The 23,436-nt window shown below is 50.0% G+C and overlaps 1 protein-coding gene across 11 annotated transcripts in view; it reads right to left on the reverse strand.

Annotated features, from left to right (window-relative positions):
• mbnl3 (muscleblind-like splicing regulator 3) overlaps positions 1-16,375 on the reverse strand; it is a 46,071-nt gene extending 29,696 nt beyond the window's left edge. For 3 of the 11 annotated variants that reach the window (XR_011190277.1, XM_015351635.2, XM_015351636.2), the window contains exon 1: positions 15,950-16,374. The gene's annotated coding sequence lies outside the window, so the exon portion shown is untranslated. Of the gene's footprint in view, positions 1-6,398; positions 6,423-8,429; positions 8,744-10,617; positions 10,831-15,949 lie in introns of those variants that run through there. The other 8 variants (XM_006632874.3, XM_015351632.2, XM_006632876.3 and 5 more) reach the window with 8 other exon arrangements.
• Between the last annotated feature and the right edge of the window lie 7,061 nt (positions 16,376-23,436).

Here is a 23,436-nt window from a genome sequence, read left to right on the forward strand (position 1 = left end):
AAGATGCGCACTCAACAGCAGAGAAAATGAGTGATTTCCTGCTGAAAACCTCTACAAACAGCACTAGTTGCAATGTTACTAAATCAAATTGTCTATGTTTTGAAGGCTTTTTATTTTTAAATCCAAATAATTTATGCAAAATTGTACTGTATTTGCTTTCACAGGTCCCAAACCATAACCACACATGGATGATTTAATGCTATAATACAGAAGGCAATTTAGTCCTTCTCTCCAGTGGCGTAGAATTAAGGTCTATTTAGATTTAAGGAGAAGGCTGGAAATATTCAACACTCCTTCTGTGCACTACTGAATGTGCCTTTCCAAAAAAGCAGTTTTACTTATTTAATCTCAAGGTAAGATTAATGCTTCTGACAAGAGTTATTGCTAGGCCCACTGATTGGTTGGGACTGGGGAGGACAGAAGCAGTGGGTACCATGGAGACTTCAAAGAAAACCTGGATAACACTGGCTCATAATGCTGCCGCTGATGGCTGGTCCATCACCACTTATAATCATCAGTGTCACCACCCTCTTAAACCTCAGCAGAAGGTCAAGCAAGCAAGGCTGGACCCGGTCAGTACCGGGATGAGGGACCTCAAAGGAAAAAGCAGACTGTTGCTGTTGCAGGCTCTCGCCCCTCAAACAGTTTTCAAACTAATGTGACACAGCACTTTAGGAAGCAGTTTTATTTGCCCTAGCAGACGGCGTAGGCTAGTAGCTACTGCCTGCTATGAGGAAGCCTAAAGACAGGGTAACATTTTTTATTTGGTTCTGCGACGGGGAAAGTAGCTTGGCTCAACACTACTGCAAGTCAACCGAATTGGACATTTCTTCTACAAAGTGGCGCTCACCCGCACATGCCAGTCCATAATGCTAATTTACATAAAGTGATATGACTTACAAATTACACACGTTCTAGTGAACACACACAGAATTATCCTCAACACTCCCCCTCTTGAAGAAAATAATAATCATACATAATCTTTTAATCATAAACAAAAATGAAAGGATACGCAGGAACAAAACAAAATATACATGAGAATATCATATCGCAGGAAGTGTACGATCTGACAACATGAACAAATGAACCTCAAACAGAATTTCCAAAATAACGTCCCAGTATGGCAACTTAGGTCCCGACTACCAGGTTATTAGAGATCCCATGTTACCTTTCATAACAGCAGGGTCATTGTCCCCGATGTCCTGGCTAAATTCCACTCTGGGCTTGTACAGTTGGATCTACAGGACCTAAAGTCCCCCCTTAATTCAGCTGATGAAGCAATTGCTCACTTCTCCACCTGATCTGCTGTGCAATGGGGCTGCAGGTGTGCAATTCCTGCCAGATGGGGGCCATGCTTCTGCGCTGGGTGTAGTGGGTCTCCTACAGGAAAGGCAATTCTGGGACACTCTGGGATGAGAACCTCCGGCATAAAACCGCACACCAAAACCCATCCCACCTGCTGGTGCCAAAGAAAGCAAAACGTATTCTAGAACAATACTGCAGTGCAAAGCGAAGTACTCCTATACCATTGAGCAGCCTCAAATTATAAGCCTGAGAGAATGCACGCCTGCTGTGCAAGGTCACCGGATGCGATCTTGGACTCCTGATACGCAGTCCTTGGCAAAGCAGGCGGCGCAGTGCTGCTGACAGTGTCTCTACGGCTCTCAACACAGCCCAGCTCCTGCTTCATTCACAACAGCAACGAGCAGGAGCTGTGATGTGGTCGGCCCCTCTGTTCCTAGTTCTTGATTCAGGTGGTACCAACCTAGGGATTATGCAACTGGACAGCGCTTCAAAAAGGGGGGAGGGGGGGGGGGGATAATTACAGTCCTGCAAATCATGCACTCAGTTCCAGGGGATGGGCTAGAAACAGTATTCAGCAACCGTGACTGCTAGCCTGAACTCGAGTACCTGGGTCTGCAGGGGAAGTGAAAGCCAGGCTTTCCTGTGGGCTTCTGTCTGAACCCAAGTGGTTAGATATATAAGAAATTTTACACTTAGCTGCCCCTGTTTAATAAACATTAACCACCACACAAGGCACTGGATTAGCTCATTTAATTCACTTGCAATGGCGCTAGCGCTTCAATAAATCAGCCTGTGCCTTCCCATCTCCACCCGCGCATGAACTTTTCGGGTTTCGAAACTGCCTCCTCAGCTGCAATCCCGGCGATTAACGCCACACATGAATCTCCCCGGTTTAAAGCGCCTCGCCATTTGTCAGCCCGCGCGAGCATTACAGCGCATCCACGCCTGGCCGAGAGCAAGCAGGAGGAGGGCTGTGATCCATGTATACCTGGAACCCTGGAGAGAGCGCGGTACAGGATTCCACGGCATTTCCATATTGATTTGCATTAGAATCCCCCCCTGCATTCGGGAGACATGACACGCTCTGTAGCCGAGTTAACCACTCCTGCATCTCGGGCAAAGAATTCGGAGAAAGCGCTCTCACTGCACAGGGGCGAGCCAACGCATCGCCGCTACCACCCCCACTCCCCAGCCACCCGACAAAAAACAAAACCCCTCATAAACCCCCCCCCCACCACCACCACCAGTCTCCCTAAAATACAGAGAGCCAGAACAGGCTTTAGCTGCATCAGCAGCAATCAAAAGTCTCCGCCACCCACCCACCTCCCCCCTCCCCTACCAGCGCCAGGAGTCAAAAGTTCCTTGTAAATAATGTCAAGGCAGGCAGGCCAGGATCCATTGCAGGGTGTGAGCTGAGGCTAAATGCCTACGGCTTCCAGCCTGGCTCAGCACAAGGCTGGCACGTAGGCGCTATCACTCCTATGTGAGAAAGGGGCAGACTGTGGAGTTTTTTTTTTTACCCAGCATGATATTTAGAGCTAGGCGTTTCAATCACCTGCGCTGGTATAGAAACACTGTCCGTTTCTGCACTGAGCCCTCTGGAACCCGCTTGGCGCCAAAGCAGAACAATAGGGCACTAATAAAGTAATGAAGGTCTGGAAAAGAACTTATGCATCGCCTGTCATAAAGAGGTGAACAGCCCCCTTTTTTACAAAACAATAACAACAGCAACTGCGTATAAAACTGATCAAAAAAGTTTGAGTCCCACTTTTAAAAAATACCCCAATACAGCATACCACCAGTTAAAAGAAACAACTGGTTTCCTGCAGTACCTATCAACGACAGTGCTGTAAAGTCTACGACCCAGACAGACGGGGGGGCAGACCCGACGCAGACCCAGGCACGTGGCCGCGGAGGCAGCCGGAGCGCGGCGCGGACATGAGTGCGCTCAGGAGAACGGGCTCCTTGCGGCACACGTTTCCAGCTGTCAGGAGGAATAAGGCCTGTCAGCCATCTCCGCGCCCGCAGTGGCAGCGCACTGCTGCAGGAGAGAAGTGGGTCAAGCCCGCCGCCGCGCGCGGTCTGTCGCTCGGCTCCCCGGGCTACGGCAGCGACCCAGACCTGCGGCGTCCGACAGCCCTCTGCAGCCCTCGCGCTCGCTCGCTCGCTCTCTCTCTCTCTCTCTCTCTCTCTCCTCTCTCTCTCTCCCTCCCTCCCTCCCTCCCTCCCTCCCTCCCTCCCTCCCTCCCTCCCATTCGCCCCAAACAAAGGGCACGCAGAGGTGGAGACGTGCCTCTAGACACCCCCCCGGTCCTGGCTCCGGGACGCCAGCCTGGAGCTGCTGGCGGCTGCAGCATCGGCATCAGCCGGCGGACAGGACCGCGGGATGAGCACCAGGACAGTGGATTTCCTGTGGGGGGGGGGGGGGGTGGTCACCAACACACCACACACATGCGCCTGAGGAATACTGGTCCCCCAGTCCAGGGAAGAGCCGCGCCACACGAACACATCAAGGCCTTCGGGCAAGAAAGTGAAAGTTAACACCACGTGGCCATCTTTAAAACAGAGCATGGAACACATACTCCTTCATGCATCTGCAAGGAAACCCACACGACATTCAGGCAAGTCAATAAGAAGGTAGAAAGAAATACATATTTACGGTGTATATTAAGGGCGCCCTTTTCTTTTAGAATCACAAGGTCAGCTTATCACCCCTTCTGTCTATCCATAGAATTACACACCTCCGGCCTCCTTCTGTTAAGCAATAAATTTGATTACAAAACGGCCTTGCAGCTGTTAATGTGTATCTTGGTTAACCAAAGAAAACTTCTCTCTGGGACGCCCTGCAGTGCATCATACCGCAGGGGTAACCAAGCTCTGGCCCTCTGTCCACTCCGGGGCCTTATTTTCCTAACTGGACGAACTGTCCACTTAAGCGGCCTAAAGTCTCCACAGTTTCCAGGCCACTGGCCACTCACGATTTAAAGACATACCGACGGCCCCAGGTCCTTCCAGTGGGAGACCAGACAAGACTCAGATTGAACCTGCCATCAACGTACCTGGAACTGCTCAAGGAGGGAGGGAAAATAAAACCATCATCTCTCCTAAAATTTACGTTATATTTTTGGTTGAGCGCAACCATATAATTAAAAATGTAGGAATGCACTGAATCCTAAATGTTGTCTGGTATGAATCATATCCCGACACAGGACATGAAGCACCGTATGGCAGCTTTCAACTGTGCCCGCAAACGACTTACAGAAATGCAAATAATAAGGGTTTAGATCCTATTAAGCATTTCAATTCCCACGGGAGAAAATTAAAATGCATCTCCCCCCCGTCACGAAGGTGTGCACAGCGCACAGTTGCTATGTACCGAAAAACCCTCATGCAGTTTGGTTGAGAGGTACAGAGTTTTGCCTTCCCCTGCTGTATATAGATGGTGCTCACAGATAACGGGCTATTTATAAATACAGATCTGTTTGACTTGCCCTCCTGTTTAAAGATTAACAGAAGGAGAAGTCTAATGATTCTAGAACGTTCAGACAAACACGTCAGGCCCCCCCCCCACTCCCAACCCCCACCCACCGCTCTCTCCAGGCCAATCAAGAGGCAGCTGGACTCTGGGCAGGAAGTGAGACTGAGACACCCCGCTCTGGCCTCACTGTAAATTAAGTCGGAGTGAAATCCCCTACTGACCAGCACTTCCTGACTAGCGCTTATTATTCTAACACGCCGCCGCGAGGAGCAAGCGCTACGCCCTCGGCCAAAGCCAGCCCTGGCAAAAACTGCTGCCCGCCACTTTTCCTCGCCGCGACCAAAATGGTGATTACAGCAGCCCAGGTGACCCACTTGCTGGCCTTGGCAGCCGGCCTCATCAACGGGACCTTTTCGGCCGGACAAGTAACGAAGAGGAAATGTCACTCTGCTCTGCCTGCAGACAGAGGGTTACTAGAGGAGCTGCCAGACTTTTAAACCCAGGTGTTGAAAGCCTGTTCGCCGTATTCACCCAAAACAGAAATCCCACGTCACGGCACGCGCGCTGTGCAACCTCACTGGTACCATGGTGCCGTGGCCTTCATCCAACACGAAGACCCTTGGACGAAACGGGTGAGCTAGGTGCCAGGAGGCTCCAGGTTCGAGAATAAACGTTGCACAGTCCCGCCACGTGTTACCCTGATCAATTTACTGCCCTGCTTCGTGCTCTGGCCTTCGAAAGATATTTGAAACTCAGGTCACTGACAGACTGACAGAGACTGCAAGCTGTCTGCTAAATGACAAATGGCCGCTGGAGGGGCAGTCTGTATTGTTAGTAGGCAAAGGTGTATAACCAGTTTAGCACTAGAGATTAGAAAGTCTCTACAGCTCATTTTAATGTTGAGTTCCACTGAAAGAGCAGCTGTAACAGAAGGGGAAGAACACGATTAACAAAACCCGTTTCAGTTCCCCAATCAACAGTGCAAAAGAGGACTTCAGCACTTCTGTAGAAGTAAGAAAAACACTAGATAAGTGGTGACACTGGGCCATGAAGTCAAAACTGTAAGGTGCAGCGTACAGCAGTAAGGGCATAAGCAAGCTCTCTGGCGTTTGCTGAAATGAACAAAAAAAAGCTGACAAGCCTTTTGCTCGACTGGGCGTTATAATAATAGGTTAATTCTCAAAGGCGGAAGAGCTCTTAAAAGGGATACTTGAGATCACAACCGCAAGATTAGGCAGAAGGCAATCTTCTTTTTGTAAATCTCACCTCGAAGAATGCAAACGTAACCTAACTAACTTTCTAGGTCACCTAACCTTTGAATATTTTCTTACAAGTCAAAGACGTCTGTAGCTTTGTACAACTATTGATTTTAATTGTTTCTGGGCCGAACCATATTAACAGAAATTGAGCTGACAAATTAACAATCTGGAGGTAAATAAAATATAACAAAACAACAGCTGATTCAAGACAGCATGCTAAATATAGTACTATTTTGACACGCTACGATGATACCAGTGTTTCTCCCCTTTCTGATAACGAATACTGCCTTCCAAGAACAAACTTCAATACTTCTTCCAAAAAAGAAAAAAAAATTGTATCATGTAAAAACACGTACCTGCACTAAATTTTAAGATGACTGTTTCAGAGCACTGCCTTTTGCAGAAAGCGCCTGACAAAGATGGCTGCTTTCTGCACACCCAGCATATCCCCTACTGGCCTATCCTGGCCATGTTTGAACAAGCCTCTGGGGGCAAGACCAAGAGGTCAGTGCTGAGCTGGTTAACAGCGATGATTCACATGGCAAATACAGACATGGACTTATTTAACCTGTTCTCTTGCTGTGTGCCAATACGCAGCCTGCACATGGGGAAAAAAAAAAATATGCAGGGTTTTTTTTAAATGTCACTTGCTCGATCGGGAGAAGGCCTATTAAAAAGAGGTACGGAGGAGTTATGTTATCACTCCCCCAAATCTGTCTCAAAAAAAGAGCAGACTTCTGACAGAGTCCATAGTGAAACACGATCACAAAGTCAACAGTGAAACAAAGTGGAAGCTGCAGGGAACTACGTTAAAAACCGACAACAGGAGGCACGTGTTTAGACAAAGGGTGGCAGGCATTTGAAACACACTATCCAGCCAGGCTGTCAAAGCGGACACCCTCACACTGAAGAAACAGCTGGGCGAGATCGTCAGATCGATGCGCTACGATAAACCAAATGATTTAGGTGACAGAAAGGCCTCCTCTCATTTGTAAACTCTCATTTACTCTGGTTTCACTTTCTCATTACAGGAGCCATGTCAAAGCATCAGTTCCTGTTCATAGACGTAGAATTCTTTTTTATTTTTATAAACAAAGCACCACAAACCACAAGAAAACAAATTTAAAAAGAGATCTCATACAGTCCGCCACAAGCAGCTACTGCAGCTCTGTAAAAAAAAAAGGAAAGGGGGTGTTTCTGCAATTCACACAGCATTGACCTTACGTCTTAAAAACCATGCGAGGACAAATATGGTCTCCCTCTTCACGGCACTTTCCCACCAATGTGAGAATTTCCACTCCGTCCCCATACAGCACATTTCTGGAAATGACTCAGAGTGAGTATGCCTTGAGCACATGAGACCATAGAAAAAGAAATACAAGCTGAGAAAGAAAGAAGTTCCATGCAGTCCTTTCTCTCTGCTCCGTGAGGAAGTAAATATCACTAGGAAGGTCTACAGATTCTCAAAGTCTCCGCAGTCTAATTTCATCTGGGCCTGCCTTGCTAAATAAAAAAATAAAAAACAGCCACACTGACACAGTAGTCCCCTCTATTCGCTGAGCACCACAGCAGAACTATTACTGCACGAAAGGGGACTCTTCACTCCAACCCCTTGCGTTCAGGAAAATTAAACTACCGTTTGTCAATTTATTTTTTACGAATCGATTCAGACCTAAGCGCTCAAGGAAGAAGGACGGAGCAGCACTGAGCTGGGAGAAAGAGCAGGGGGGGTTTGCCACTTAACAGCGCAGGGGAGTGGTGCTTCTGGGGAAAAAAGCTGAGTCTCCCACCATCACACTGTCACTCTGGGCTGGACACCTCTGCACTAGTAGCAATGGCCGCGGCCCCCACTACTTAAACAGCTCTCTGCTACTCTCTCTCTCTCCCTCACATCCTGCACGATGCTTCCGGTACGTAGCCAAAATCTCCTTTTTTAAGGGTCTCGGAGCAACAGAAGGAAAACACAACAACAATAAACACTGTGCAGTCCAAGAAAAAAAAAAAGCGCTCCCCTTTTGTCCGCGTTTTTCAAGGCTGGTCAGTGCACGCGCGCCAGCAGAACTCCCTGGGAGCCACGAGACGGAGCAAAACTCTACACCCGGAACGAGCCCGGAGAAAACAGGCGAGCTGCGGCGCACCCACTTCCGCCTACTCCCCCGCAGGGCGAGTGGGGAAAGGAAGCATCTTCCCCCATGGCCAAACGCATGGCTGAGAACACACCGGTGTCCGACGAGGGAGAGGGGGAAAAGGAAGCATGGAAAAGCACAGGGAAAATCCCGAGAAAGAGGGAGATAGGGGTCGGGTGGGGGGAGAGAGAGAGAGAGCTAGGAAAGCCAAGCACAGGACAGTGTGACAGAGAAAGACTGGAATTACTGTAATCCTTTTACCTCATGCAACTGCCGGTGCCCGTGTCCCATTCATAAGAAGCCACAGACCATGCTGGGATGCAGCAGGAAGGGAGCCCAGAGTAGCAACAGCTGCAGCGCCTCTCTCATGCCTATTCCCCTATCGCCCAGCTCGAGCTCATCTGCCTGCACACTCAGACCCGCGCAGAGGAAAGCCTCATCCTCTCCCTCCTCGACTGCGGTACTGTGTTTTACACCTACCGTGTGCGTGGAAAAATTCAAAAGAGAAAGCACGCACGCGCGCACGCACACGCGCACACACACACACAGACACGCGCACACGCTCACGCTCAGAAGTTTTCTTTTAAAAAAAAATCACAGCCACACCCACTCCGGGGGCTTGCGAAAGGTAATGACTGCTAGTGCCGCCAGCCAGTCATTCGCTCAGATGTGCCGCCAAAATACCGGGCACAGTCTAGGGGGGAAGGCCCGCCTCCCAAACAGGATGACAAGGCTGAGCAGCCAGAAGGTTAGAGAAGGCTTGCTCACTCTCTCTCTCTCTGACTCTCTCTCCTTGCTAATGATCACCGCACTGCGCCTGCTCGTCTCTCCCGCTCTCATGCACAGACACCTTCCTTCCAGCACCAGCGCAGGCCCCCACCACGCAGCCCACAGTGCAAAGACGCCCACACACCCTCTCTTTCACTCCCTCACACACACACACTCAGGCTGACACTTTCACTCCCCTCCCACTCAAACGGACTCCATGCCTATACAAACGCCTTTCAAAAAACATCTTAACATGCCGATCATACATGCATGAACAAAAACAAAAACAGAAGTTTTCGTGTGTGTTTAAAGATGCACACGAACACCAGACATTCTCTGCCCTTCCAAGCTGCAGGATAAACCAACAGGGCCTTACGCTTTGAGGAAGTCATTCTGTCTTTAAACTATGCCCTCCATATTCCATGTGATTTTCCATTTTAGTAAAAAAAAAACAACAAACCTGTCCTTCCTATTTCATCCAATACACATACCCAAGTTCATGCTGCAATGGATAAAGCATCATACTTATTTCAATCTTTTGTGAAAATTTCACAGTGGAAAATAACAACTATTGCAAAGCCAGCTCATCCTTCAAGGGTGCAAAAGGCTGTACACAGGAAGTGTTCAAATGCTTAATATATAAACACGATTAGCTTTAATCAAAAGTAGCACCATTTTCACAGCGTTACAAGGCAGAGAAATACTGTAGCCTCAAGAGTAATGTGCTCTTTAGACCACTGCTTGCATGCATTTTTTTTTTCAGGAATCATGCTAAAATCTGCACTCACCTGTGCAGAGTAAAACTAGATGCAACACATTAGATTAATGCACTAGCACAGAAAGCAGGCAGACGGTTGGCCTCAGGCTTAAGGTGGGTTTACAGTAATCTGGGTCTCATCCGTACTCGCGCAGATGTTGAAGGTGACATCTCAATGCAGGGGTTCAGACACAATGAAATCTCTGTTGGGGCCTCACCAAAGCCATAACAGATACCACGCAGAGGAAGGGGGATGTGAGGGTGTGTGCCCCAGTGCTCCAGTCGCACATCTATTTTTTCTTAATTCAGTAAAACAGCGTGCAATATTATTGCAACACTATCCACCCCCATTTCTCCGTAAGGACATGAAGTGTATTTGTACAGAGTACTGACAATGGGGCTTATTATGCAACTCTGCAGCTCTGCAACCATTTCTAGCAAAGATGCTTGTGTTTTTAAAAGCTGCAACAGGTTCTGTTTAAGCCAGACACTGTTGCGGCCGGCTGGCAGAGAACTGACCGCGCAGCAACTCTAATGGTAACCAAAAATAAAACTGTGTCCATGCATAACCATAGCCAGTGGGCACAGCAACGCTCCTGCGATATCGCGTTTTATCTTTGCCAAGCTAGAACAAAATGGCTTGGAAAGTTCAGAGTCCATGATCACAGAGCATGCACAGCACACAGGCTCCCTGCGCCCTTAACCTTTCCAGCTCATTATCAACACTGTACTGACGGACACCATGCTACATGCATTTGTTATTTCTGTACGATGCCAAGGACTACAGCTGCACACGCCTCTCTCCCTTGTCTGCGCAATTTCATTGGATGCACAGGCGCCGAGTGTGTGTGCTCAGGGGCCTCTCTGCTGCTCCCACCTGTGTGTCCAGGGCCTGCATCACCCCTCGTTCTCCTGCTACATTACCTTTGCCTACTGCCTTGTCTCCCTCACACCTGAAGAAGGCTCCATGGCCGAAACGTTGCGTTTTCTTTCTTCCTTTTTTTCAGCAGGGAATAAACCTATCACACGTTCCTTTGCAGCCTACGCCTGCTGACGCAGCTCCCCACCTGAACTGCTTCCCCCTCGCATTTCCTCTTTTCGTCTACATTGCTTATATACATAGTGCCTGCTTTTCTCCGTGTTTGCTGCCTACTTCCTGGACCCGAATGTGTTTGCATTTGGCTTCCCTCTCTCTCTCTTTTTTTCCCGGGCCAGGAAAGTGAAAGTGCAGATAAGAGAAGTCAGGGGTTTCGGCAGCAGACACATGCTTTGCTTCACAGAGGGGGGGGGGGGGGGGAGGGGAAGGGGGGGGGGGGTATCTGCACGAACAGCTTGCCGAGTGTGCCACCAGCTCGTGCTCACTCTCACCTCACATGGCACACCAAGCCCCGAGGACCGTTTAATCCACACGGCGGCGGTTTAAACGGCGAGCAATGACTCCACAAGCCTGCTCGGTCGCTCCTCTGCTCCCGCAGACTCCCGCCGTCTGCGAGTTCAAGCGACACGAGGCCTGCCTCGGAGGCGGCTCCAGGAGAACGTTTTAGCTTCGCTCCACTTCCCCAGCGCGGAGACAAACCTCATGGGAAACCATGCTGTTGCATTAGCGATACAACACAATACCTGAGCGATTAGCATGGCGGGCAGATCTCATACACCGCACCTGTAGAATCGATTACAGTGCCGCAGTTTCCGCAGCGACAAAGCTTCTGCATTCGCAGAATTTATTAAAATGACAGGCAAGCGGCTGGGTAGCCCAATAGTTTGTATATCTTTAACTGTACAGTCTAATTAACGCTACACAAACGAACAGAGGCAAAGATTACTTCACCTCTTTGCAAGGCTTAATTTGCTTTTTAAGTGGCAAGCCTCAATAATTTGTGCAAATCAATCGCTCAATTCAGTTACACAGTCACTCCTCTTACCATGCTGGTTTGTTGTCATATACAAGCCCTTAGCTTAACTCACCATGTGGTCTTCTGCAGAGATATTCCTTGACACCAGTAAACATGCTGTATGTCTGCCATTCTTTGTGAAAGTAAAGTCAAGCTAGCTGGGAAGATATTTCCTAACTGTGTGTCACTTCAAGCTTATTCATAAATATTCATAAGTCAGACGGTTTCTCAAGCACTGGTTTGCACTACAGAGGAAGGCATTGACACCTCTAGTTATAAATAAAGGTATCAACTATAACTGTAAAAAAAAAGGAAAGCCATTTCTTTCATTAATATAGCAACAGACTACTTTGTTTTTAATTTCTCTTTCGATAGCATCTGAAATTCAGACTAGGCTGACAGTGTACATAAAGGAAATAAAAAGTAACAACACAGGACAGCAGGGAGCTTTAATTAAAATTAATCTGAGCACTTTTCACCTAGAAACATACCGGCAACTCTGCACATTTGCATTAAAATACACTGCTTTCTGCCCATCTCGCACTGTACAGACATGAGCCAGCTTCTCCACTAAACCTGTCGCAATAATTGTCTGGTATTATATCAGCGTTTCCCAATTTCACAACACAGAAAAGAGTACTGCTGAAATACCTTCGGAAGCAATGCCCCTTCAAACTGCCCGGCTGACAGTGAAAGTTAGGAAACCCAGGTCTATGAGTGACACTGCCATCCACCCCAACCACACCCAGCGCAGAAATACCGAACGCGCATTTCATGAAACCCTTACGAGCCCCCGCCGAGAGAAGAAGGCTAGCAGCACACGTCACACCTGAGAGCACTGGCGGACATGCGATACAGGAGAAACGCCGTGCAGCCTGTTAGCTCAGACTCTAATTATAGGAATACACCATTCCAGCAGCTTAATTACCTATTACCATACAGGTGTCAACACAGCTAACCGCCATGTAGCCCTAAGCTAAGACTGAAAGACCAAGCGAGGACACGGTCAGGGGCGTGGTGCCTGGCGTGCTCGAGGACGGGGGAGACGAGCGGTGAAAATCCGGAACAGCAACACGACCCAACCCCCCGGGAAAGAAGGCGGAAGAGGGTCAGCGGAAAACGGGAAGAATGAGTGGCAAATCCCGGAAGCAGTGCCGCTCGGGATCTTGGCGGGGAAGCCGCCGGGCCAGAGCTCGTCTCCTAGCGAGAGCTACGTAGGTGGAAGGCAGTCCGGCATTCGAGTTCGTCTGAAAAAGATTTAGCGGCGCGATGGTTTGACTGTGATAAATGAGGCGCAGGCTGAGGCCCAGTGCACTGGTCCAGCCTGAGAGTGACTGTTCAGAAGCAGTGCTGTAGGGTGGCATCCGTGAATGTGATAATACATCTCCTATTAGCAGGCAGCACAGTAAGCACCCTATATACTGTTCCAATTATGCGTAGAAGAGCCATCTTTGTTCCGTTTAATAATATCCTGTGCTCCCTGCTGTGAAAAGATGACCACACAGAAAAAAAAAAAAAAAGCCTTTCATTGCACTGTTTTCTAAACTTTGTTTGTGGGTTACGCGTAAACAAACTGATATGCAGAATGCCTGAGGAATATTATTTCAGCCACATTTACAAAATGCTCTCACGTGCCAGTCAGCTGCAATCCCTTAATCACACAGCAAAAACCCCACACGTATCTGTTTCTGTCCATCATTAATTGTTCGCCCGATAAAACTCAGCATTCATTTCGGACACCAGCATACTGTATACCTTTCAACACTGTTTTTTTTTTTTTTTTTTTGCGCGTGCTGGTCCTATATTCCCACTTCATAGCTGCCGTATCAATCGCGCCTCTGTCACAACACCGGAAATCGCACTCCCGAATTAGGCAGCCCGGGTGGCTAATTGGGTGTCCTGGACTCACACTACCTGGAGCGTTACGAGTTCAAGTCCCAGCTGGGACACCGCTCATGGACTCCTGAGTAAAGCAGCCTTCTTTACTGAGACTGTGCCAGCAAAACGCCCAGCAGCACAGACCCATACAACCGCCGTAAATCTTTTTGGGATAAAAGTGTCGGACATATAAATTAAAGACAATAAAACAAGGCACCGAGTCAGTCAGTCAGTCAGTCAGTCATTTCGGCAGCTGTGAACGCCCAGCCCGCGGATTTAGAAACATCCCCGAAAGGAATTAACAGTTATCTTCAACCACCGCACAACGAAGTGAGACCAGAGCACGCAGACCGTAGCTCAGCTCTGGAGTGGAAAAAAAAAAAAAAAAGACAAGAGGAGCGGCGCAGACTGTTTGGGAGCACCTAACCGCACTGCCACGGCCGATGCAGTCCTGCTCGTGGAGGTCAGAGACTCCGTAAACCCACCCAACCGGCAAGGTGGGACCTTCCAGCGGACGAGCTGTAAAACAAACAGGCTCCACCCTCCTTTCACAAAGGGAACGGTGGCAGCCGAGCACACTCCTCTCAGTGGCAGACACCCCGGGAGAACGTCTGGTCTAGTCGAGTACGCGTTGCCCCTTGTTTTTTTTTATTTTTTTTTACAAGCTCAGCCACCGGGTCACCAGGTAAAAAGGAGCAAGCACAACGCAGCAGCCCCACCCCACAGGCCTGCGTGGGTAAACACCAGGCGGCCGATTTCCTGTTCTGCGACAGAGAGACCTGCAGCAAGCCGCAACAGGGCAGGCCGTCCGCAGAGCCTGAGCACACTGCCACAGACCGGCTGGGCCTACCTCGGCCCGAGACTCGGAGTCTGCTCTCGGGACACACAAACACTGAGGGTGTCCTTGGGCCCTTGTCCCCTAGATCAAGGGCTTCCCGCCCTGGGCCTAACGTCCCGGAGGCCCGAACACACACACACACACACACCTGCTTTGGCTTTGGTTCCAGCCAAGCCCTCCGTCACACAATCGAACCCTCAGCCGACTGGGCACTAACAGGATCCGCCTGACCGTTCCCGGCCCTCCCAAGCTCCGGGACGTCGGCCGCCGAAAACCCCAAACTTTTGAGAAACTAGCATGCTTTTTTTCTTTTTATCCCTCCCCCCCGTAACCCAGAGCCACCGAGAACCATTAATCCAATTAAGTCTTCAATTTGGGTCATTAAGCTTGGGTGGGGGGGCAAATCCCAGATTGTGAGGGATCCCCCCCCCAGGGACTGGATTGGGAATCTGGGAAGCCAACCCTACTCATGCAGAAAAAAAAAAAGACCCCGTTGAAAGTAAAAACTCCTGCCAGAATCGCAGGAGCTGCTCCTATCCACCTTGGTGCTGCAGAGTACACCTCCGGACAAGCAGCCCCTGGCCTGAGGAGTCAGGTTCCACCTGGTTTTAGGGTTAAGAGCTGGCAAGCACAGCTCACTGACCTTCCCGTCCAATTCATTCGTCCAATTAAGACATCAAGGTGCCCCTGTAAGCCAGGAACAAAGGCAGCGCAGCAGGGGTGGAGCTCCTCACCCCTGGCTTACAAGCAGGGGAGAGTTTCAGACAGATTTCGCCACCGTGGGCATTAGGGTTAGGGCTGGAGTGGATATGTTCGTCTCCAGCCCACGCAGGGGGCGGGAGGAGGCAACGGTATCTCCCGCGGAGATATCGACAGCGGCACGACCCGACCCCCGCAGGAGAGTGGAGATCACTTCGACGGCCAAATCGCCGAAGTGTCACACCTACCGCCGCACACCAGTGCTCCTTCAATTGCAACCTGCCTGCTGCCCTCCCCCCGCCACCAGCTCAAAATCTGCAACAGTGCGCTAACCTGACAGGGAAGAATCAGCGCTAAAAGTGCATTTCTACTGTATAAAGAACAGAAATGCACACGATATGGATTAACCACCATGACACCTCAACAGCTATGACACCAGCTACAGCCGAGATCATTTCCCTGAAGAACACGCAGTCCAGGCTGAAACTGCCAAGTTTAAAAAAAATAATAAAAACAGCACAAATGCTGTATTTTGGGGGCATTTTAAGATGCACCTCTAACGTACGCTCAGGACAGTTATTACTTATCAGAACTTGGAGATGTGACCTTAACTGAAATTCTATGTGGGGTGGAAAAAACCCAGAACTATTAGGTTTTCTAAGCAGTGCGATGTCGGCGTGCTGTCACATGTACGAATTGGTGCGCAACACGTATCTTCCATTAAGACCCGAGAGTCAAGAGCCAAGGGCTCTGTCACAGCTGTATATAACCCGACTGGCAACGCATCACTGCAGCTGCCCGCTGATAAAACACACGTCCAAAGGCATCGGCTTACAAGGGGAAAATGTGCTTTTTAAATGACACGCAGGGCTCGCGTTATGTCTCAAGCACGGATAAATCACATGGACCCAAGCACGACGCGCGATAAAACTCCACAAAAAACCCTCACCTGAATCCTCCCTGCCCGCAGAATCCAACCGACTCCTCAGCCAGTCTTCGGCGGTCGGTCCGCACTTCTTCTCTTGTATGTTTTTAGTTATAATAACGTCGAGACGTCACGGCTGTCGAAGCCAGGCTACACCGTGCGAAAAAAAACTGGAGCTCTCGCGAACCGCACCAGAAAAGAAATATATATATATAAAAACGGCCGCGCTGAAACTGAGCAACCACCGTAGCTATAAAGCTGACTAAAAAGAAGAGGGGGGAAACGCCCTTTAAAAAGTCTAGACGAGCGGTGGGGAGAAACGCTGGTCAGTTACCGTTTCATAGCGCTAGTACGCAGTACGAGTCGCCTCCATTTTAGGGGAATCCCTCTCTGCGCGCGGCTCGAGGGCGGGGACTCCAGGGAGCACGAGCTGGCTGCCATGCGAGCGCCAGCCTGGGCTCAGCCCCGTCGCGCGCGGCGGCGGCGGCGGCGCGGACGGTCCCCATTGATCCCCGCCGCCCGCCGATTCCTGATCGTCACGATTACCGATCGGGGGGGAGGGGGTGTGGTGGGGTTGCCGGGGCTGTCGTCAGCCGGGACCTTAAACCGTGACAGAACCGATCTAGATATATTCAGAGATGCAAGTTTCTGATCATTTTCTCTGGGAGGTGTATCAAAGCGCGGCTTTCTCTTATTGTTTGATTTGTTCGAATCTCCCCTCCCCTCCCCACCTTATCGATTGAAACAAAAAACAAAACGAAAAACAACCAACACACACCCCCCCGCCGCTCAGTCCACTCCGCGAGCGCGCGTGACTGCGCCCCGGCGGTGGCCGGGGAAGGGCGGCTGCTGCCATGGCAACCCCCCGGCCTGACCCCACCCACGCGCCCCGGCCCGGCCCGGCCGGCCGCGAGGAGACACGAGTCGACCCGGACCCGTATGGAAAGGGCATCCGTCGTGAATGTTGATTTGTGCTGAGTAAAAAAAAAGGTGAAACGTTTCATGAAGTCGTTGAGCTATAGAGGTCAGTGGCACAGCGTACTGTAAGAGATGAATGCGGTGATGAAAGTCCGGCAGAGCCTTCTTGAAACCGATCGCGCTTTCCACGGGAGATGTGTTGTATGATATATGATGTCGTTTAACCCAATACTTCAACAGTCTGTTACTGACTTTTTATTTTACAAAACAGCTTGATGCTCTACATGTCTAAACTGGGAGAAAACAAGAAATGGGGATTAATAATTGAAGATGAAGTAACAAATAAATGAGTATTGCACCCATTTTTGTACAGTAGAAGGTGTCAATAACAGGCTCTGTTATACAGACAGGGGGTATGAGTTTAAGGTAGGTCTTGACATCCTCAGTGTTTACAGACCTGGAACAGTTTCACCTTGATCAGCTCAACAGCGGCTTTGTTCACCTGAGTAATGCAAAGATGATTTGGAACAGATATCAGGACATCTTTCAGCATCCAGCTTGAACTGCGTAATTGATCTTCTGTCCGAACAAGTGTCCCTATATCCACTGGACTGCAGCTCCTTCAGGACCAGGGCTAGAGAGTCGGAATGTCGGGAAGGTTACAAGCATGGGGAAGCCATTTGGTAGTTAATTGATCTCAGGATCTCACGCAGCTCTTTCCTGAAAGAAACCAGGATGCTGGCTTTCACAACATGGCTGAGTGGCTTGTCCCTCCCTCCCATAGCCCTCAGCCTGCTGTCCTCTGTTCTAAATGCCCACCCACCAACTCCACCAGCACTGGGCGAAACTATCAGAACTTACAGTCAGGTTTTACAGGGCCAGGAAGGTTAAAAACCAGATTCAGTCTGTCTTCGGTTACCGGTACAGCCATGGAAATGACGATGCTAAATCAGAAGAACTCGGGAAGAGATGGCATTTTAAAGAGACAGCTGACACGGATTTAGAAATGGAAGGTCATGTTTAACTATCTAGAATTCCTTGTGCAAGCAACAAGGACAAAAGTTAGATAACAACAGAGTAAATGATGTGGGATATTTATTATTTAAGAAAGCTTTTGATAAGGTTCCTCATACCAGTTGATTCTCCAGTTAAAAGCCACAGGAATCCCAGAGAATGTCTGCACACAGTTTCAGAGCAGGGTGCCAAGCTGGGGTCAGCAGGGGGTCTGGTTTAGGACCACAGATCTGTTTTAGGCCTGTTGCTTTTCCTGATCTCCATCCACCACTCTGATTGTAATGCCACACGGACTGCCTGGGGTTCAGAGTACACATGTGTGTGAGATTTGAAATTCAGGGCAGTTATACGTAGACTTTGCAATGTAACACCGCAACCTCACTTAGAATACTACCATATTACACCATAACGCATGTGATCTTACCACAAAATGATATTACATCCTTAACAACAGCTCAAAGAATGGTCTCATGTCATATAGATTCAGGTTAAGGGAGTGAAAGCTCTTCAGTGTAGAATAAAGGCAATAGAGAGGAGATTTGATGAAAGTACTGTACTGTATGTAAAATCCTAAAGGCTCCAGTCAGGGTTAACTCAGGGGACTATTTCACACCCAGTAGCGAAACAGGGACATCAGGTCACATCTATAAACTGAAATGGAGTCAGTTTAGGAAGGACAGTAGGAAATGAGTCTCTACACAAAGAGTTGTGGGTGTTTGGAACAGGCTTCCTAGTAAAGGGTTTTTTTTTTTCAAAGTGCTCAGACCCAAGTGGGCCCTTTGAAACAAAAACAAACGCCTGGACAAGCGTTTAGATTCGCTCAGCCATGAAGCTACCAGACAGGCGACACAGGCAGAACGGCCTCCTCTCAGGTGCAGCTTGCGCTTCTGGAGAGGAACGTTTGCTCTTTTCCCGGGGAGGGGGGGGCGTCTTGTCGCCTTCTCTTCGGCTAAACCCAGACCGACCTGAGCAGGATCGGTCAGGCCAGGACTTCCCCCAGGCCCGGGCGCCAGTGCCTGCAGCAGGGAGGTCAGCCCATTACTCCCTTTCGCGCTCCGGATTTTCCTCCCAGGGCAGAACGGCTCGTCCCCCGGCCCCCCCGGACCTGCTGCCCGTGGCAGAAGCGCTTCTCCTTTTGCAGAAAGAGATCCGCTCTCGCGGACGCTCCCTTTGTAGCTCTCTTTCTGTAGCCCGAGGCTCCCAACCGTAAAGAGCACCACAGCGATTGGTTTTAATGGCTGTTTATCCAGTTATGTGCTCATTAACTCAATATGTCCGTTTCTCTGCTCAGTCAGCCTTGTTATCTGTCCTCACAGAGGCCGCCATCAGTGCTGGTTGCACTCGGTCCACTGTGAGCCCCCCCCTCTCTCCACACCCCTCCGCTCCGGCCCCTGATCCTCTGGGTTTTGCCCAGCTGACTGCAGCTCATCACGGCTGCATGCGCAGAGCCCATATAATCAATGGTGCACCAACCGGAGCAGTAGCTGGCTATAGGAGCCCTGCAAAACCCTGCCCGTTTTTCAGTTTACAATCAGGCAATACTGTTCGATCCTCTTCTTAGCGCTGTTTGCAACAAGATCACATCTGCATTAACGATCTTCACGAGATTTTTCAGAAGATCATAGTTTCAACAAACAAGTTCCCCTTTTTGCACCCGGCGTAGATTTCAATTAAAGGAAATAAGAAGCAGAAAGAAGGAAATCATTTTCTGCATAATTTCCAATAACGTTTTGTCTTTACTGTATGTTTGTTTTTTTCCCTATTGTGAAGCAATGGCAGCAGCAGTCTTCGCGCCTATAGGGATATTTTCAGATCATCCTCTGCAGAATACTGCTGAGAAGATATATGACCTGCTCAATTAAGCCTTCTAATTAGCTCAGTTAAACAATTGAGCGCTCTGCTGCCCCCTTCTGTCCTCAAGCAAAGGAGAGTGACACGTATCCCCCTAGACAGGCTGTTGCCAGTGGATATTTGTGTCCCTTTGCATTGCAGATATTTCTGAATGTGTGCAAGGCCCGTCCCCTCTCCTCTGAAAACACTCATGAGGTTCCCCTGCACGCCAGGCGAAACAATGTGCTCAGCTAGGATCCGGCACGTCTTCACACAGACGAGCAGGGTCTTGGGGCCAGGCAGGGAGGGGGCTCTGGCAGGTGAGTGATTTGTCCTTTTAATAATATAATGATATCTTGCCCTTGCCCCACCTGCCTGCTCTTTTCTATCAGTGCAGGGGCTCTTGATGGAAAAGTGACCTTTTAGATAGATAGAGCACTGCTTGTAACCAACAGCTTCATACCTACATGAAAAGAGCAGAGCCCAGTGCAATGAGGTAATGTCCTCGAGGCCATTAATCACAGACATGCACAGCGGCGCCACGCTGTGTTACTGAGAGATCTGTCTGTAGGTGTGCATGCTCGCTCACAGAGCTGCTCTGTGGAAGCCCGCCTTAGCTCATCCACTCAGTGCCAGTAAATTGCAGAGCTGAAACTTAAGTGCTCATTTAACCCGGATGCTGCAGATCGCCATGATCATTAGGGATGGGCTGGAGCACAGACGTGCAGGGGAGTGGATGGGACGGAGGTATCAAGGCCGACCAGAACCCTGAGCTCTTGGAGAATCACCGGTAGGAGCTCCCCCCTGTGGCAGTGCAGGGAACAGCATTTGTCACCACAGACCCGGCCAAAACTCGAGCCTGTGAGTGCTGAAGAGGCCTGCAGTGTGACACATGTCAGGAAAGTCGCTGTTCTCTCACTGCTGACTGAGCCCCCCCAGAGGCTCAGGGAACCTGCACAGCCTGATTGGAGGTCAAAGGTTGCGTTAGGAGCTGGTAGCACATGACCGAGAGGGTGCCCCCCCTTCCCATGGCCCAGTTCCGCCACAGCCCAGCCCTGTAGCTCTCGCCTGGGAATGGAATTTAACACTAGAGCTTCGTGGGAGAAACCCTTGACAGCTACTGTCATTTTGGAGAGAAAGTGATAAAACACAGCTTTTGTGCCAGTACTCGCACAGGTGTGTTTTAAAATCAGTAGTGTTACCAGAATCATCCTACCTGATAGGTTGCAGTGTTAAAGTCAAGCAGTCCTGTATTTCAGCCTGTCCACCGAGGCCAGTGAAACAGTATGAGTGGATGTCAGCAATATTATTTTGGGGAATAGCGCATTACCTCTGAACCGATCAGTGACTGTTCAGTTTCTCAAGATTGGACCAAACAGGCCCTCTTACGCACACCCATGCTGGGATGTGGACAGCAGGAAAAGTGCCACAGAGGAATCCTGCTTCACTTTCATTCCCAGCATTCCCTGCCCTTGAGCTGCATGGTCAGGGCAGACTGCCTCCTTCTCTCACGAGGGGGTGGACGGGCAGTGGGAGAGAAGAGGGACAGATAAAGAGAGAGAGATAGCTGGAGCTCCCTGTCCGTCTACATTTCTGATTGAGAACGCGAGGAGGATACGTCAGTGAGGTTTAAATGTCACAACAGCGCGCAGGTGTGCTGACAGGAAGCCAGCGCTCTGTGCACCTGCAGTCGGGCCAGCAGCTGTGCCGACAGCTCAGCTGGGAGCCACTGCTCCAACACCCCAGCTACACACACACACACTCGGGCTCCTTCCGCGCTCCTGCTCTCGCACACAGCCTGTCCTCCTGCAGCCTCTCACACCCCTCCACCGCACAATCTCTTATCCCGCCTTGCGTGTCCCCCAGCAGTCCGTTTCCCCCTCTCCCCGTCTTTCTCTCCAGTCACCCTTGCAGCCACGAATGACCCACGGGCCTAATGGGCAGGGGATCGCCCCAAGATCCACAGCTCTCCATTCAAATTGGGCTGTTCGCTGGCAGGCGGTTCGCACCTGCCTCTTGAGCACCGCCCCCAGGGCGGAGGCCAGCGTGGGTGGAATGCGATCGCGTCCCCGTGCGGCCGGAGAGCTGGCCATCTCCTGCTCAGAGCCCCTCCCGGAGCAAGACCAGGCCTGCCCGGACACAGCCACATTCCTGGAGGAGGGGAGAGGGTCAGGGAAGGAGAGGAGAGATGGGAGAGCAGGATCCCTCCTGCCCCCCCGCCGCTGGGCAGGACACGTGTGCCCATGGAGCACAACTCCAGAAGCAGACGGCCTCCAGCAGCAATTGCCCCCTCACCACCCCACCCCCACCCCACTCACTTTTCTTTAGAAGCAAAGCACCTGAAATTCACCATGAGGCAGGAGTGTGTTACAGGCTGCAGGCTGTGCCGGGATTCGGGAAGGTGTGGAAGGCCCTTGTAAACCGAGCGATCCTGCTCCAGCATCATAAGGGGTTTGGAAAAATCCGTATTGAGCCTCCACTGTGCGAAATGGCAACAAAAGGAAACAGGAGTCAGTAGTTCTCCGAGTGCATCGAGAAGCAGAATCTGGTCTTGAGAAGCTCCCCTGCGAGCCCTCATAGACCCATCCCTCTGTCCCAGCCTGGGATGACCTACTGACACAAGCCCTCCCAGCCCCGAGGTCTGGCCAGAAGCTCACTTCCAGGCACTTCCAGCTGACCCCTTCCCGGCTCGGACTGTTTCTGGAGTCTGCGGAGCGAGGCGCTGAACGACGCCCCATAGTTCACCAGGATGTGTTCTCCAGCACGGGGCCCTCTTTCCTCCAGTGCTTCAAGGGAAACAGCTTTTCCCTCTCATTCCAAAAAAAACAAAACAAGCAACCTCACGTACAAGCTTGCAGTGCTGTAGATTTACATCCCAGTATGCAAAACCTGCTTATTCTGAACTAGACAGATATGTAAAACAGAGCAGGAGTGCAACCAGAGGTCAGCATTCATAGACCCAGAGAGATCTGATCAGGAGATCTCACAGTTGAGCTCTAATTTAAAAAAAACAGTTGTTAAACCATGGGATTGTGAAAGGACAACTCTCTCTTTATATATATGAAGTACTAAGACATTACCTTAAAGTAGTGCTTCCCGATCCGAAGGGAACGCTGTATGTCCTGATTAATGTTTCCACTGGGTGTTTAATTCCAGGATAATTGACTCTGCTATTCTGTCTGGGGCATACAATCCTAAAAACTCCTTCTATGTAATGTGGCACTCCTCATCCCTGGGGGCACGGAGGAGGGACGTGTCAGCTCCCACCTGGGTGACACCATGCTGCCCCCTCTGCACCGCAGGAAAGGGAGACCGCAGTGACATTTTAAAACTGTACAACTAACTTACAGAAGACAACACGCTCGAAGTAGGCTTTTTCTGAAACTAGAGACCGAGTGCAAAACAAAAGTAAATCACAAGTCTAAACAAGTAAGCTGATCAATTAAAGCCATCTATCAGCAGCAGAGTTTTAGAGCTGATCTGGAACAAAAACCAGCCCACAGCGCCGGTAACCACTGATTACATCTACTTGTTACAGTTTATCTGCCAGTTTATGATATAATTCTGCTGGCGGTTTGATTAAAGAAGTTTTTCACACCGGCTCACCGGTCCCTCAGGACCAGAGGGCACCCGTTACTGCTCTGTCCTCCTGACTAGTGTGTGATTGGCCTGCAGATGAAGAGAGAAATCGTCTAACTGCACAAGTAAGACCAGGTGGGATTCAAGAAGGGCTATTATAATACACCGTC

The sequence above is a fragment of the Lepisosteus oculatus genome, chromosome 8 (assembly GCF_040954835.1).
Source record: "Lepisosteus oculatus isolate fLepOcu1 chromosome 8, fLepOcu1.hap2, whole genome shotgun sequence".
Taxonomy (NCBI): domain Eukaryota; kingdom Metazoa; phylum Chordata; class Actinopteri; order Semionotiformes; family Lepisosteidae; genus Lepisosteus; species Lepisosteus oculatus.